Source organism: Eubalaena glacialis, chromosome 5 (genome assembly GCF_028564815.1).
Source record: "Eubalaena glacialis isolate mEubGla1 chromosome 5, mEubGla1.1.hap2.+ XY, whole genome shotgun sequence".
NCBI classification, from domain to species: domain Eukaryota; kingdom Metazoa; phylum Chordata; class Mammalia; order Artiodactyla; family Balaenidae; genus Eubalaena; species Eubalaena glacialis.
The window spans coordinates 107,843,323-107,859,388 of record NC_083720.1 but is presented as its reverse complement, the minus strand read 5'-3'; the positions used below and the strand labels follow the sequence as shown (position 1 = coordinate 107,859,388).

At 36.6% G+C, this 16,066-nt stretch overlaps 1 protein-coding gene across 5 annotated transcripts in view; it reads right to left on the bottom strand.

The window, feature by feature from the left end:
* ARHGAP24 (Rho GTPase activating protein 24) overlaps positions 1-16,066 on the bottom strand; it is a 521,847-nt gene that overhangs the window by 210,734 nt on the left and 295,047 nt on the right. Inside the window, exon 1 of one of the 5 annotated variants that reach the window (XM_061192475.1) lies at positions 2,506-2,744. The exons of the other annotated variants lie outside the window; for them this stretch is intronic. The gene's annotated coding sequence lies outside the window, so the exon portion shown is untranslated. Of the gene's footprint in view, positions 1-2,505; positions 2,745-16,066 lie in introns of those variants that run through there. 5 annotated transcript variants of the gene reach the window in all.

Genomic DNA, 16,066 nt, shown 5'->3' with positions numbered 1-16,066 from the left:
AGGGGGGGAAATAAGCAAAATCTCTATCTTTTAGACAATGTTTCTAAATTTATGTAGACCCTAAATTCACTGTTGCAGACAAAAGGCAGTCCTTAATTCATTGTTTCAAACAGAAGGACTTTGTCATATACACCACAAGATGCTTTAACACCTAGAACAATTTCTACAGTGACTAGGAGAAACCTGTATTAAAAAAAATAGCTTAAGTTTAAAAAGGGCCTCCAATACAAAAGGCCTCACAATATAATTCTATATAAAGCTCTATGATCAAGTAATTAGCAGTGGATTCTAATTAAAGTTGGAATGTAGAATTGCCCTGGACTCAGGTTATAGCTTCACGTATCTGTCTAATATATCCAGTTTTAATATTTTTCTTGTGTAGAATAGGATTAATTATCAAGATCATTGAGAAACCAGTGATTCATTTTGCTCTGAAATGTACAACATAAAAAATATTGGAAGATAAGAAAACATATATTCAGCTACTAAATTCAATGCTTTACAGTATTTTCAGCTTAAAAAAAGCTGCAAGAGAAGATGCAGTTAAAGAAACCAAGATATCATTGAGACAATTAGCCTTGCATTCCTCTTTTTTCCCTAAAGTATCATCACCACACAGAAGAATTGCATAGACTAGATGATAATGATTTTTTTTCCTTTTCTCTCTTTCCTACAAAGCAGTATTATGCTATTTCCCAGCCATATATGCATGTGAATAGCATATGTGTGAATGGGACTAAAATAGAATACATAGTACTTGATTAATATTAATTAATATTACAGGCCCCTTGGGATTTGGCTAGTCACTGATTCCTTGACACATGCCTCCAGTAACTGTATAAAAAGCAGAACAAACTGCACTTTCTGTATCTGATGCAGGAATGAGGTAGTTATCCCAGAGCCACTTCCATGACAACTTCTACTACAGAACACAACCAAGAACTTGGACATAAACCAAAAGTCTCCTAAGCACCTAAAATAGATGTCACTGTGTCTATGCACTTTGGTTCTACACTTTCCTCATAAAAGATTCTCTTGGGGTCTTCAGATAAAGTTATTGTCTCTCATTCCTTCCATAATTTTTTATAAACTTGTTTGTTTTCTGGTTTCCTTGTGCACAGCACAAATGAAATAATAATTACAAAGGGATGGTTGAGGTTGAAGAGAGTTGTTAGAGAATGCAAACTGTCCACATCAGTAGGTAAAGAAATCCCATTTCCATATGGATGGTGGACACACACACACAAAATGTCCTATAAGAATAATACAACAATTTAAAAATACAATTTTTAAAAGCATAGTAATTGTGTGACCTTTTGACATAAGAAGAAATAGCCTTACACAACACAGAATAGAACCCCCAAGTATTATTACATTATAGAATAATTATATGATGTGTATTCATGATGAGAATACTGAGCAATTCAGAAAACATTAAATTGAATTTAGCCCCCTCCAGAGAGATAGCAAAATATATAGTGGATTTCAGAAAGATGACTCTCCAAAAATGGCTAAATTCTTTCTAAAACTTTTGGAGTTTTCAGTGGTAGACTTGTAAGATTTCTTTCTGGAAAGTCCACAGATAGAGAACTCCTAAGTTGTCTCTATTACCTGTTTATTGACCAGCAGCAAATACTATATATTAGTTAACCAGGCCTCTGGGGAAAGAGTGACATTTCAGATGACAGTGGTACATGGGGTCTTTTCCGTCCACTCCACTGCCACGTGGGCTATTCCTCTTCTTCTGCTCTGAAAGCCCCTCCATAGCTCAGTGATTTAAAATCTTATGGCAAACATCACTCTTAGAAATGTTGTCCCTTTAAGGTGGATGAGCTTAACAAGATAAACTTCATTTAAAAAAAAAGCAGGCTTACCAGAATTTTTAAAGATAAATAGGGGTAAAGGGAAGGAAGGGTTAAAATTAACAAGCATAGAAGCAAACTAAAGATAAAACCCCAATTCAAAAACTTGTGTTTTCCAGGTCAGACCCACCAAGCTGTGATGAGGTCAGGGAGCCTCGACTGAGCCAGTTAAAGTGCTTGGAGCTGCCCTGTGCTGGTCCACTTATCTGATTGGCTATATAGGTTTTATACTTGAAGCTGATGATGCATTAACCAATATCTGCCCCCCTCCCCCCAGGTCAAGAGCATTCTGTACATTTTGTAATATTAAAGCATATCCCGTTTTATTCGATATGAACAATAAAACATAAAAACCACCCATGACAAGAGGAAACAAAGGACAAAGTTAAACTAAGCTTCAAAATAAAATAACAACAACAATTATTAGGTTCCTGAAAATAAAACAAAACAAAACAAAATCTTAGCAGCTTTAACCACCAACAGCTACAAAACAATACTAAAGAGCTAAAGAGCTAAGATATTTTAGAGTGTGTTTTCTCTCAGAATAGAGGCAAAGTGGGAGAAAAAGGTCAAATGACCACAGAATACTTGTGCCCGAAACAAATGAACCCTGAAGGAGATTTCAGTGAGTAAAAAACAGTACCTTATAAGTAACTGGTCTTGTCTACTCACAGCTGTTTCCAGTGCCGACTCTTGTTTAACTGTCTACTGACTTCAGTTTAAAGTTAACTCTGTTGGCAAAAAAAGTACAGAGCTTGTCTGGAAAATGCTGCTTGGACATAAACCATTCCTTTCAAAGCGGTGGTAGCTGTATTTAAGTTTTCTTGTAGAGGGGGATATAAACCCTTCCTGTAGCTAATTTTATTCCTTCTCCTTCCCCTCAGACTTAGTCAGTATCCTCCTATCCCATATATTGAAGAAAGAGACAGAGAGGGAAGAAAAAAAAAAAAAAAAAACTGCCAGGAAATATACCTTAAATAATGTAGTATTTGAGCATTTAGAAAAAAGACAAAAAAATTTTTTTTAAAAAGAAGGAGAATTAAAAATGAGAACCATAGAAAGCACAACAGGATCTTAAATATAATTTAACCCAATGCCCTCATTTTATAAATAATGAAACTGATGCCCAGAGAAAACATGATTTGTGCAAGGTCACTCACATAGCTCATTCGTGCCAGCTAAGAATAGTTACCAGGTTTCACAATTCCCAATTCAATGCTTTTTCTACTACACTAGCGTACCTGAGGGGAAATGGTTTACCTTTTTCCTCTGTATCCTTGTATCATACCCAAATGAGTTGGCAGGAGGAGTAACACAATTACAATGTGAGAACCATCTGTTCTCAGAAAAAAAAATTTCCCTCCACTTTAAAATCCTTAAGAGTGAAAGTCTCTCTATAATGCCTAATTTCTTTTATACTTAGGAAATAATCTTTCCACTGATGATTTTCCAGAGTATTTTTATGACTCGGGAGTTGCCATTTTTCAGGGGATGTGAACATCCCTTAGTGCTTACAGAGAACTACTTCTGAAAGGGACGGACCTGTGACAGGTGTTCAGTATTTCTACCCAGCATCAGTGGTATTGTTACATGGCTCTCGAACCGGAAACACATTACTATTACCAAAAATCTCCACTTCCAATTTGTCAGAAAAAATTTTACCACACGTACAAGTTTATTCTTGACTATTATTTATTATATGTGACCAAATAATTATAAAAGTATACTTTTTAAAATGAAAATTGGATTAGATTCTTTGAAACATGTTTTCCAAAATGTTGAATAATTAATGCATACTGTATCATTTTTACAACCCTGACGAATAAGCAATTGATATTCAGAACACGTAAATGCTGAGAGAGAAATCTTGTAAAACCACAGTGCTTCTTGACACAATGGCACGATCCTATTCTCCTTTTATTCTGAATTGTCTGATTGTGGTCTATGCAAAGGGAAACCCCACAGACATTAACATCTAATCTACATTTATACGTGACACTAATATGTCAAATATGACAAGAGTTTGACACACTGATACGTATTTCTTGGGCTTACTAAAAGTTTTCCATATTTTCCTTTTATTTCTTTTTTGATTTGAACATTTTGCCTGTTGTCTGTTAGAAGAGGCAGGAAGGAAGTGTGAGTAAAACTTTGAAAGAGAAGTAGGCTGTGAGGAGACACACAGAGATTTAGATGGATTCAGGGTTGTTGAGCGGACTCAGGAAAAAAGGTGTAGAGAGAAGTCACGTAGCAGCAGGTTGTTTAGAACAGAAGTGGGCTGAGCCACAGACAATAGATTATAGGTATTGACTTCAGGAACCAAAGTCTCTCAAAATAGATTAAGCAAAGAAAGAACCAGCAATTTTGGTGACCAGTGCAAGCAACAGGAAATTGGCCCTCAAACTTACTTTGTAATTCATGACATGGTTCCTTTCTACGAATTGGGAGGGAAGCAAGTGCTGTCAATATGTGAAATTCAGCACGATCTAAAATAGCACAGTGAGACTTCCCCAGTGGCGCAGTGGTTAAGAATCCGCCTGCCAATGCAGGGGATACGGGTTCGAGCCCTGGTCCGGGAAGATCCCATATGCCACGGAGCAACTAACCCCGTGCGCCACAACTACTGAGCCTGTGCTCTAGAGCCCGTGCTCCGCAACAAGAGAAGCCACCGCAATGAGAAGCCCGTGCACCGCAACCAAGAGTAGCCCCCGCTCGCCACAGCTAGAAAAAGCCTGAGTGCAGCAACGAAGACCCAACGCTGCCAAAAAATAAAATACAATACAATAAAATAAAATATTAAAAAATAAATAAATAAAATAAAATAGCACAGTGATATACAACCATTTAAAAATTTTTTGTCCCTTTATATTTAGGACCCTTGTACATACTCCAGGTTGCCCTACTCTGGGCATGCTCTGAATTTCAGAATACTAAGGTAGTTTAGAGGGGAAGAGTTACTGTGTTATGAAGATGGAATCTGTGGAGTTGAATTCCACTGACGGGAGAAGTACTTACAGCAGAGGTGAACTCCAGGGCAGACTGTATTAACATAGACAAGGCAGTCGGAATTCTCTAACTCTTGATCTCCTCCTCTTTTTCAGGTTTACAGTAACGTAAGAAGAAGGCTTGTACTAAAGAATCCCAGAGAGCAGTTTTGTGATAGCAGTGAAGGGAAGTGAATGCATGAACAGCTATCAGATTATTCTATGCTTGGGAGAAGTTTTCATACATGGAAGTTTTTAACAGTCCCTGGGGACTGATGCACATAAAAAATCTCAAGCATCAACTCTCTTAAACCAATTCCAGCACGTGCTTACTTGGTTGCCCATTTCCTCTCACAATCCAGTCTCCTAGCAGCAGCCAGAGTAATTATTCCCCTCTTCCTCTCCTCTGCTGGTTTCCATCATTCCCTGCTACATATCGTCCAATGGTTTCCCATCATTACTCTCCTTCATCCCTTCCAATGGTTTCCCATTATCCCCTGGTTCATAGTGTCCAAGAGTTTCCCATCATTCCCTGTTTCATCCCTGTAAGTTTCCCACTGCCCTCCGTATAAATCCAAATGACTAACCATAGCCTCCTAGGGTCTTCATCATTTCGCCCCTGTTCATCTTTCCTGCTGCTTTCCTAACCTGCTGTTCCATCTGTCTAGAATGTTCCTCCCTCATATCTTCACAGAACTACCCCCCTTCTCAGCACTCGAAGCTCATCTCAAATGCTTCCTCACCAGAAAAAGAATTTCCTGACCACTCTGGCTCACCATCCTCCCCACCACATACACTTACTCTCTCTACTTCATTTCCCTCTTTTGGTTTTTCTTCGTAGCACTTACCACTATCCAAAATTGTCTTTGGTTCTTTTTTACTTATTCATTCATTTCATTAGTTAGTTTAAATATGTTTACTGTATGTCCTCTAGAATAAGTTTTATACCATCAGAAATGTATCAGAAGTTATAAATAAGATCAGAAACATAAGATTTAGGCTTTTTAAACCTCATTATTCTCAGTGTTCAGAACAGTATCGACTATAAAATAGGTCTTTGATAAATATTTCTTGAATGTATTATTTATATTCCTGCCTGGGTTACTACTCTTCAGTCAACAATCATCTAACCCAAGTCCATAAGCATGAGGGCAAAGACTAATCCACCTTTACAACTGACAGAACGCTGCAAATCTCCTTGTGGCTCAGCAGCTAGGCATCCCGGAAATAAAGAAAGAGCCCCTGTTGGGCTCTAGGCATGTAGTTGTATCTACACAAGGGGCCTCTAAACCCTTGAATTTTCTTAACACAAAGACCAGAATATCTCCTTGACTTGCCAGAATATCCTTCATGGATATATGCACCTAACTAGGTATGGGTTTTTTTTTGCTGGAAGGTCCTAAGAGCTTCCAGATATCTCCTTTGTTTCCTGAACTCTACAGTAATTGCACTTATTAAAATAGCAGATATCCTAATTCTATCCTTTTCAGGTGGTTTCAAGAAACTGCTCTCAGCTGCCAACTCTCCTGTCTTATGTCCTACTGCTTCCTAATTACCTGTTTTAGTGAGTCAGCCTTTCTGGGTCCTGGGACTCAGATGTATTGTGGGTCATGTGACTGGCTCAACACACTCTGGGTCCAGTCACATCAGAAAGGTGTTTTGTGATGGCAGGCAAAGAGAGGGCGATCCTCTGTTTGCAAGAGAATGATTTTTCCCAGGCACCACAGCATCTGTCCCCCTAGGACACCCTGGTAGAGGAAATTTCTTGCTTGAACACTGTTACCACTCAGTGGCAAATAACATCACTTTAAATTGTTTTGGAAAAAAGTGCCCTTTTCTTATGGTACTGACTAAATATTAATCTAAATATATAGGTGTCATTTATTTAGTCAATAAATCAAAGCTGCAAATAGTTTTTGATTGCCTTCTATAGACAGGCCCTTGTGCTCGGTCATGAGAGCTGTATAATTATTCCTTGTTATATCATGGGATAATAATATTTCTTTATCCAGAATACAAAATTCCCTAGGAATATAAGGTGAAAGTTTCTTCTTTCATCCCCTCCTTTCTTCCTCTCTTCCCTTCTTTCCTTCCTTCAATTTAATGAAGCCCATATTTATTGAGTTCATATAATGTGCAATGTTTGAGGATAAAGAAAAATACGAAATCTAGCATGGGGAGAGACTTACCTTTTGGAGGTGGAAGAAGTCTACACACTTGGGGAAATCAGCGTAACATTATAGGAGAGCACATTAGAGTAGCATGGAATGAAGAAGGGAAGTGACCAAATAAGGCTTCCTTGAGGAGATGAAACCAAAGCACATTTTGAATGCGGAAGGAAAGGAAAAGGACTAACATTCCAGGCAGGAGACAGGACATGCTTGGGCCACTTCAAGTAGTTCTACAGAGCTGGCATGTAGAATGAACGACAGACTAATAGATAAAATATGCAGGAAGAAATATAGGCAAAAGCCAGAGTCAGGAATTGGGGTTTTATCCTGAAGGCAATGGGTAGCTACTAAAGGATTTTAAACATGGGATATTTTGTTTTTAGAATGTTAACTGGAGAAAGAATTTAGGAACAAGTGATCTAAAGGACTACTTAAGAGGATCTTTCTTTATCCAGTTAAGACATCGTGATGGTCTGGAATTAGGCAGTAGGGACAGAAAGACAGAGATGGCCTCAAAAGATATTTAAATTGTTCCATAGGTAGGAAGATGTAGGAAAGGCAAACTTACTTCCAAAATTTCCATAAAATCATTACAGAAAAATGTATACAGTATTAGAATTGCATGAAAATGTAGTAAATCCTCATTACATAAAAGACATTTTTCGTAAGTTCTCTCCATTTACAGAATGGGAAGCTGAGGCACGCAGCTTGAAAGAGTGATAGCAGAATTTGAACTCATGTCCATGTGGCCACAAAGCCCATATTCTTTTTTTTTTTTTTTAAATAGAAAGTGTTATTTATTTTCATAGTTTTTTTTTTAGCCTTAAATGCATACTTTGTACTTCTTTTTTTTTTCTCACACACACACACTGTATTCTATTTTTACAAGAGATAAATAGACTCACACCAAGCATTGTAAATGGATGACCACAACAAAAGCAACAATGATTGCAATTACCAAACATGAAACACACTCATACTATGTCATAATATTGACATTCAGTCCAGTAATCCTCCACTGTAACAGCTCTTTTACTTTGCAGTGAAAATTGATTTGTATATTCTTTGCCTCTGAGTCCTTGTGGGATTTTTTTTTTTAGTTCAAACAGAAAGTCACAAAAATTATACTCATCCTCATCAGTTCACTCAGTCCCATGTAATTAATTTTTTTTTTCATCTTGATCTTTTGTTAGCACTTTTATGAGTTCATCAGTTTTTCATTAGAGTTCTGAAAATGCTTAAAAGCCCATATTCTTTACACTAAATTTTCTGCCCCTTTTAGGAGATTGTAGATTTTTAAATTTGGGTGATTAGGCTTGAAGAGATTGGAATACAATTTGGCAGGATCTTAAAAGATTCCTTAGGCAGAACTTTTTAGGTTTTTCTAGGTATAAGCGTGTTCAGATTTGAGACCCAACACACAAACAATTGTATTTGCATTGTTTCTACGGAACTATATGTTCTTCTCCCTGCAAAGCACAAACCCTTCATCAAATTCCTCTTGATAACCTAATCATTTTAAGCCTAAAAGATTTATTCACACTCTATACAAGGATAGTCAGTTGAAACGAAAATGAAAGTGGACTTGGCAGATATCCTAGTTTAATCAAGTCAAATATTGAGTTTTGAGTAGAATGGAGTTTGAAAGACAAATCAGTTTCAATGAATCTAGGAAGGGAAGAGGTAAAACTCTTAAGACATTGAAAACAGAAAGGGGCAGACAGCTCAAACAGGAAAAAAAAATGCTGAGATTTGCTTTAAAGTTGAAGTAGGAAAATTCCTTCTCTAGCATATTTTACATCCACTGTAGGTAGGATAACCATATATTTCACTATCCAAAACTTGACTCTTTGAGAATAAAAGGAGGCACTCATTAATTACAATGGGATAGCAGATAAAAACCAGGACTCTTATAGACAGACCTGGATATACACCACCCTACCTAGAGGTTGGCATTAAACCTGCCTTTCAGATGATGATAGTATCAAAACTGAGGTCAGAGGTTTTAGAGTAACTGGCTCCTAAAGCGAGGCAAGATTTAAAAAAAGTGAAGGATTTTTACACAACTTGGACAAGGAGTACAATATATATAAAACAGCCAGATCAACTGAACCATTTGGGATATATTAATCATTTTAGTTCCATAGTTTATTAAAAAATTATATGGAACAATGAATTATAAGAGAGTCACAGACAACAAGTATATAGCTTCTAGTCTCCCCTATAAAGTAATGAATTCACATCAACATTTTGGCTATAAAATATAAGGATCTTAGTTTAGATGGGTACCCCTAGATATTTTGATTATTTAATAAGCACAGGCTTATTTTTCAATGCATTAACCATCAATGAGTCAATATGAATAAACACCAAACTCAGTCAAATCTCAATCCACTCTCCTGCCCCACTCTTGGATTTTTTTCTTAGATGAAGATATCCTTCCTTATATGGCAAAGTTCCTTACTAAGCTGCACAAAAGGAAGAATGGCCATAGCATGGGAAGCTAACATTCCCAGGTACAGACAGGAGATATCAGTCACAACCAATTAGGTTTCCAACCTTTGTTCTGTCAGCAATTAGCTGTGTGACCTTGGACAAAACACTTCACTGGGGCTTAGTTTTCGCCTTTACAAAATGAGAGGATTTAGTTAGAGTACCTTGGAGGTTCTTTCAGATGTGAAGTTCAACTATTCTCTGAGGTAATTATCTCCGATATGTTTTAAATATGTTTAAGGTTTATTTATCTATGAGGACTGGGAAGATATCTGTTGTATCATAAGGAAATTAAAACAGCCAGTTATTGAAAAAACAACTGCAATGGTAACACCAATGTTGATTTTTTTAAGATTCCCAAGAATAAAAACATAGGCAGTGGGGAGACATTTTATTTTTCCATGTATAATAGGAGGACCGTTAGGATTTTCTTATGGGAAAAGTCATCAGATATATTGCCAAACCACACTGTGCTTAATAATTTTTAAATATTAAACTTCTTTGGGATCCCCAAACACACTGAGGATCAAGCTTCCTGAGTTTATAGAGAAAAAAGATTTCCCTCAGAAGCGTAGAGCTGCTTCCTGACTCTCATTTCTCACAAGGAAAGAATGAGTCCACATTTACAAGACAGAGTGTTGAAAATGAATAGAGGAGGCGCCTCCCTGGGCTGTAGTCTTTGACAAGTTCCTAGATACATAAGCATGGTTCAAAAAATAATAAAAACAAACTGCCCATCAATCCTGTGCTATTGGATCTCAAGCTTCAATGCCACCAAATACAAGGAAGTCAGACTTTTTCCTCGTATTATTTTGATTCCTTTTCAACGCAGAAGTAACATATTTCCTTATAAACAATACAAACAGTAATGAAGATGAATATAATGTAAAATTTAAGGTTCCTACCACCTCAATTCTATCCTATTCTTAAGGATTAACCATTGTCAACAGTTTGTTGTGCATCCACCCAGATTATCCGTCCATCCATCCATCTACATCTGTTCACATACACGTATATTTGCACACATACATACATATGTATATCCACAGATCTGTTTTTCAAAAAGAAAACATTATCTTTATTTACCAATTTTTGGAAGTTACAAATTTGTTTAACTTTAGAGACAAGCAAGTAAGCATAATAACAAATGTGTCTTCTTTTGTCATCATAAAATCTCTCTCCTCTATCCTTAATACCTTGGACTTATCTACACAACTTCTCAGATGGCTAAGAAAAATAAATGCAATATTTTACTGGCAGTCAAAACGCTTAGCAAAATGACTACCTAATAAATGTTTACTGATTTGAATGAATGAATGAATCACACCAAGGACCCTAATCTCATCAATGTGGCAGAAGCTTCCAGGAAATAGTCACATGTGAATTGACTTCCCTAGAATCCATTCCTCTTTTTATCAAGTGTTCAAGAATTGCTTATTTGAATATCTCTTAAGGATTGCTTTTGTGTGAAGATGTGTCTGTTTCAAATCTGAATACTGTATGTTTCTTCATCACTATATGGCCACTAATCAATAAAGAGTCTTACTTGAATAGATCCATCTCCTTCATCAAAAATTGGCCCTTGCAGTGTTTCCTTCATCATTTTAATCAACACATTGTTGGGTCTATTAATTCCAGCATTTGAGATTAAGAGATGTCAATGCATATTTCCCACAGTTCTAGGGGAAAAAAGCACTCCCATAGGCCAGTTTAGCCAGCAGTTATTGAACTGGTAAGATAATTACTGGCAGTTTTAGCTTATCGAGAAAATAATTTTATTTTTCTTTGAAATTTTAGTCAGTATATTCTTTATGTTTTCATCCTGGAAACTATCAAGTCCCTGGGTCTTGCAATAAACTTCAACGTTGATTTCTTTCTTGATATTATTCAATGAGTCTGTCATCATCTATGTTAGTAATACTTTCCTATGAGAGAATATATATTTCAGGAGATATCATTGGACTTTGTTGGTGAAATGTTAGAGTGCTTTTATTCTTCAAACTCCATTTGTTATTGACAAGTAGATGACATGTAAAGACATAAGAGTAGATGAGATAGTCAGAAGAGTGAGTGTAGTTAGAAAAGATGAACAAGGATGGAGACGTGTGCCACTCCACTGAAGTGTTAGAAGTATTGGTAGTGTGTGTGTGTGTGCACGCGTGTGCGTGTGTGTGTGTGTGTGTGTGTGTGTAGTTTATAAACATATGACCGAGACATACATGCACTGGGATACACCATTCAGTGAAAAACTTTGGAGATGCCTGTTTCTACTCGGAGAGATGTGGTACAGAAATAGTTGTGCAAAGGTGGAAGGGCTATAATAGAGATGAATCATCATTAGATGTTTGTAACTTTTTATTTCAGCATAATTGCAAACTTACAGAAAGATTCTAAGAATACTACAAACAAAACCCAAATACCCTCTACCCAGATTTACCAATTTCCATCTATCAATCTATGTATAGGCATATTATTTTTTTTGTGGATCACTGAGAGTAAGTTGGAGACAATGTATACCTTTAGCAGTACACAGTGTGTACTTCCTAAGAGCAAGGATATTTTGTTACATCGCTACAGTATTATTCTCAAAATTATGAAATTTAACATTGATAAAATATTATCTAATCCACAGTCCATATTCAACTTTGTAAATTATCCCACTAATGTCCTTTAGAGCTATTATTTTTCCATTTCAGGATCCAGTCCATTGTCACACATTGCATTTAGTGTTCTTTTTCTATAGACTCCTTTGATTTGGAACATTTCCTCAATCTTTCTTTGTCTTTATTGATCTTGAAATTTTTAAGGGTACAGCAAATTATTTTATAGACTGTCTCTCAGTTTGGATTTGCCTAACATTTCCTCAGGATTAGATTCAGGTTATACGTTTTTAGCAGAAATGCCAGGAAAGTGATGTTGGGTCTTTCTCATTGCATTATATCAAGAGGCATGTGACATCAGATTGCCCTGAAATTGATGAACTTAACTTTGATCCATTTTCTTATCATATTCTCACCCAGCAGTTTTTAGCATCAATTGATTACTTGTATATTTATTAGCTGTCATTTTTTTTATATAATTTTTCTTTTTTTAATTAATTAATTTATTGATTTGTGGCTGTGTTGGGTCTTCGTTTCTGTGCGAGGGCTTTCTCTAGTTGTGGCAAGTGGGGGCCACTCTTCATCGCGGTCCGCGGGCCTCTCACTATCGCGGCCTCTCTTGTTGCGGAGCACAGGCTCCAGACGCGCAGGCTCAGTAGTTGTGGCTCACGGGCCTAGTTGCTCCGCGGCATGTGGGATCTTCCCAGACCAGGGCTCGAACCCGTGTCCCCTGCATCGGCAGGCAGACTCTCAACCACTGCGCCACCAGGGAAGCCCACTATCATTCTTTGAGCACATTCTTATTTCTGGGGCAACAAGATATTTCAGGCTTAGCTATACTTTCCCTGTCCCAGACTAAAATCAGTCTTCTCACCTTGATTTATCTTAATGGAGAACAGCATTTAGGAACCAAGTGCTGAACACTCATACATTCCTTCTAGACCCTCTCACCAGACAGAGCTAGGAAAAAAATGTAAAGATATATAGGCACACACACAGAATATATCTTTTATTTTTTTAATCATATATTTCAAGTTCTCACAATATAATTGGATGCTCAGATTTAAAAATATGGGCGATTATTACTTATACTTTCTTCCATCTCCTCTCCCACCTTTCCCTACATTTTAATTATACATAAATATTCCAAAAATAATAAGAATGATATAATAATATCTGCTTTCTGTTCTGTAACCCTATTTTTACCAGGTGCTTAATCTTAGTCCTATAGTTAAGTCAGTGTTACTGTGAGAATTTTATCACACATTCCTATTCTTGAGTTTTTGATTTTGATTCATTCTTGATTTCACAAAGTTAACATTTGAGTTATTTTTTCAGGAAGGCATAGATAAGTATTGTATCACTGAGAATATGTTCCTACAGCAGCTTGCTAGATATATTTTCATTGGTAAATGATACCAATGAAAATTATTATCCTCCAGTGTCTTCTGGCACTCAAAATTGCTGTGAAGAAGTCTGAGGTAAGCCTGTTTTGTTTTGTTTTGTTTTGTTTGTTTTTCCTTTTCTATGCAACTTGATTTTATCATCTGGATGCCAGTGGAATTTTTCCTTTTTCCTTGATGCTAGATAAGAGGATATGTCCACATATCCTGTTTTATGTCAGTTTGATGGGCCCATTTAATTTGCAGATCCAGGTACGCTTTTAATTTTACTTTTTTCTTTCTTTGTGTCTTTAAATATTTTTCCTTTCCATTTAATGGCTTTTGCCCTTCAGAGATACCCATTCTTGTCTATCATTTTTTTGCTAATTATTCTAATTTCTGTCTCCCGTCTGCTTTCACTACAATTATTTCAAGTATTTCTTTCATGCCAGTGATCTCATCGCGGTTCTTTCTTGATGCTAATTTACTTGTTAGATTTATAAAGGTCTTTTTTTAAGTTCTCAATTTGCCTCCTCAGCTCTGAAGAAAATAAATACTTTCTCTGGTTTTATCACTCTGTCTTTGAGCTCACATCTATGGAATTCTTGGTCTTCTTTAGATAATGCATTTTTTAAAATAATGCATAGCATTGGGTACTTGTGGAAGACTTTAGATTTCTATCTCATTTTTCTCCTAGGTATTTTTTCAATCTGTATTTGACAGGCTATTCTCATTTGTTTTCTGCTTTCTTTGTTTTTAATTATTTTATTTTTTATTGTTATTATTTTGCTACAGTATGTTTGCAGGTTGTCATGCCAATTCATTTCACTTTGGTCATGGTTAACAAAGCAGCCACATCTAAACAGTCTCTTTTCTCTGGGACTGTGAGTGTGAATCTCTTTGACACCCTTCCCACCTTGCAAGAACACTGTTTATCTTTCCTTCAAAGCAAAGACGTCGGCACATTTTTTTAGAAGTCAGTATGTTTTTTTGTCTGTACCCTCAGAATGTCTTAGGATTTTCAAGTTTAGAGCAATTCCTTTCCTCAACAGTCACTTCCAAGGGCCAAGTTATAAACAAAAGTTGATAATATAAGCATTGTAGCATTATATATACAAACATGTACTGTATTCTCCAGTTCACACATCAGAGGATCATTTGCCAAACAAAAAAAAGGATAACAGAAATTTAATTCCTACCAAGAATGTCACAGTTCGGGAAGAGCCTTTCTTTCTCTCCACAATCATATTTGACATTTGTTAACATCAGTTAGAAATAAGTTACTACTGCCATGACTAAAATATAATACTGAAATTTGGAAACATGTTTTCTTTCTTCTTTAATAACTTGCCCCTCTTTGCAGTCTATTGGCTGAAGAGCAGATGCCATTTTTCTTCTCTCAGGTACTCTGGTTGGTTTTGTTGTTGTTGAGATGCTCTAAGTCTCCAGTGCTTTTGGCATATACAGATAAGCCTTCTTCCTCTTCTACAGAAAGGCAGAAACTGCTGTAGTCTCACAGCATGTAATGAAGATGATGAAGCATTCACATGGTGTGTTTATGTATCACGTGTGTTTATGTATCCTGGTCACATAATATATACATTACAAACACACATAAAAAATTCTAAAAAACACACATCTACATGGAAATGGACAGTTGGAAGCAGTGCAACCTAGAGAAACAGTTCAATTCATTCAAAACCAAAACATTAAAGTATTACTACCTGAGACTTGAGCTGGTAAGGATAAACACACCATTTAAAACTATTAAACATCAAAGTTGTAAGAAAGTTTTTGTTTGATGTTGAGAAGCAGAAAAAGGCAAGTCCACCCCTTATAGTTTGTTTTTCTCAAGTTAGAGCTAATGAATGACTTTAGTGATGTCTTGTTTAGTGGGAAGCACTTAGCATAAGTGGAAGATTTTATATTTCCTCTTATTTATGCTTTCTTCCTGGGAGATTTTTCTTCTGCTTTTTACACGTTGTGTTTCTTTGTTTGTGGTCCCTGGTCACTCAGGGACAAGTGCACACTCTGCCAGTAGACACAGGGCCGTGCACGGCTGAACTTATTCTTAACAACATATGACCACCTGGGGATCGACCTAAAAACGCAGATTCTGATTCTGGCCTGAGGGAGCTGGTGGAGACATGAGAAGCTGATATTCTTACAAGTTCCTATTTGATACCGCTGGCCAGAGAGTTACACTCTGAGTGGCAAGAATCTGCACACCACTGATTTAAAAAGAACAACTCTGTTTTAAGGACCTAGAGGTACTGCAGGGGCCAAGGAACAAGGAGTTCTTTCAGTGTGTTAAACTGCACCCCAGACGTTTAAGTGAGGGCAATCAATTCCAAAATCGTCTTCCAATATTTTTATTATTCTCTCCTTACCCATCTTTTCTTTCTTTCTTTCTTTTTCCTCCCTTCCTCCCTTCCTTCCTTCCTCCCTTCTTTCCTTCAGTCCTTCCTTCCTTTGTTCTGTCTTTGTTTACTTCTCCAACTCCCAGCCCCCAGACTCTTCTCCACTTCCTTCTTCTATATATAGAAGGATGGATGAATCACAATATTCAGAATT